The following is a 2,263-nucleotide window of genomic DNA, read 5'->3' on the forward strand; positions in this document are numbered from 1 at the left end:
TGGGACATCCCGGCTTCAGAACTTGGCCTTTCAGCCAGCCAGGCCCAGGCCTCGGGGTGAGACAAACCGACTCAGGCTGCCAGTGCAGGCTGCGCAGCAAGGCTCCAGCAACCGACTTAGGGTTCTTCTATACTACTCCATACAAAGACTCCTGGCCCTTCACCGTCCCCACCCTCCCTCAATCATTTCTCCCCAGGCCTTATGCCAACTTGTACCCTAAAGTGATGAGTAAAGACATTGCTTTCAAGATAAGGAGATAAGCTGAGAGTGAAAGCAGGTGAGGTCATCATTGCCATCATGACAGGGACCCCAGGGACAGAACTGCAGGGCTGAGGACCGTGCGTGGCTTTGGTATCCTCCAAGACCATCCCTGGGCAGAGTCCAGAGGATGGGGGAGGGGTACCTGCTTGGTTTATTTGCTTCCAGGGTTGACACTTCAGCCCAGCTGATCTTTGCTATAATATGAACTGCCATTTCAGCAGTGCTGGCTGCCAGGGGCAGAGAGAACAAGGTACAGACGACACCGGTTTTAGCTGTGGTGATGTACTCACCTTCACAAACACTGACATAGCATTTACTCCTTACGGCCTGCACATTCTGAGAGCTTCACAGTCACTCATTTAATCCTCATCTCGTTGCTGAGAAGTTAGTCCTATTATCCCTGCATTTCACAGGTGAGGAAACTGTGAGCTCAAAGCAATGAAGCCACTTGCCTGAGACCACGCAGCCAGTGGGTGACAGAGCTGGGACCGAAACTCCAGCAATCTGGCTCCACTGCTAAAGGCAGGGCTGTTTGTCCTAAAAGGCTGTCTCATGGGGTCCCTCCTCTGCACGGCCCCATCAAGTCTCCCTGCTTGCCCTCAGGACAGTGCACAGGGGAGGAAAGGGCCTTTGCAAGGACATTCCCCCCAGTCCTCTGGTCTCTGGGAATCACATCATTTCCAGTCCTGGAACAGAGGCGGGAGTGGGAGGGAGTGGAACAGGGAAAAGACAGCAGGAGCGTCAGCAGTCCCAGAACCACACAGGGTCCTCATGGTCCTTGTCCCTGGTCTGTCCTCTGAGGCTGTGGGCTCTGTCATCTGCCTTTATGCCTGGAGGTGGAGTTCACAGAACCTCCTCACTCGTTTAAATTCCCCTCCTGGGGTGCCTTGGTGGCTCAGTGGTTGAGCATCTGCCTTTGCCTCAGGTTGTGATCCCGGGGTCCTGGGATTGAATCCCGCATCAAGCCCCGCAGGGAGCCTGCTTCTCCCTCTGCCTATCTCTCTCTCTCTCTCTCTCTCCCTCATGAGTAAATAAATAAAATCTTTAAAAAAATAAAAATTCCCCTTCTGGCAGGGGTCCCGTAAAGACCCTCTTTCCCTCTTCCAAACGGGTCTCTTTTATTTATTTGGATGGGTTATTTGAAAGCCACCTTCAACTTAAACTGGTGGCGGATGGAAGCAGAGTGTAAATACATCAAAAACAAGTTGAAAAGGAGCGGGTGGTTTACTTCTGGGGCCCTCTAGACTAGGTAAGTACCTGCCTACTGGGTCAGTTTGTCTCGCAGACGTATTGCTTTCTGGCCAAGCGTTCTAGAGGCACTGATGCAGCCAGCTGCCCGAAGATGCTGGGGCCCTGGAGACAAGGCTGGCTCTGTACTCTCCGCTTCCCCTGTAGGGACTCGTGCTGCTTCGGAGTGATCCATACTTCAGGGGAACCAAAGCCTCGTTCTAGAAGCTATGGCAGAAAGGGCATGTCCAGTTCCCCAGTGTTCTAGGTGCCTCCAAACTGCCCTTTTGAGTCTTCTTCCCTCTTCAGTAGCATTCCCCCAAACCCTCCAAACAGGACCTTCATTCCCTCTGACACAGGAATGCTCCAACAGCTGAGTGGGACTCCACCGTCCCAGCCACCACAAGAGAAATGTGGTCCTCCTCTCTGCTGGTGGCTGGCAGCACTCTTGCCAAGCAGGCTCTACCGTGGGGACTCACCCCAACTGCAGAACGTTGCTCCCTGGCTGTAACCAACTTCCCTTAAGGGCACAGTGGTGCTTCCTAAACATGAGGGACAGAGGACACTGGCTTTTTCTGAGACAGGCCAGCTCAAAGGAGGAGGAAGGATCAACATTCATCTCTGAGCCAGAGCCCAGGGTGGGGAGCTAATGGGAAACAGCTTGCTGGAAGGAGGGGGACAGAAATCAGAATGGCTGCTGAGGCAGACTGCCGAAGAGGGGGGCAGGGAGGAGCAGGCTGATTGAGACCAGCTGCTGCTCCTCTGCCCTGAAGAT

The sequence above is a fragment of the Vulpes vulpes genome, chromosome X, assembly GCF_048418805.1.
Source record: "Vulpes vulpes isolate BD-2025 chromosome X, VulVul3, whole genome shotgun sequence".
NCBI classification, from domain to species: Eukaryota; Metazoa; Chordata; class Mammalia; order Carnivora; family Canidae; genus Vulpes; species Vulpes vulpes.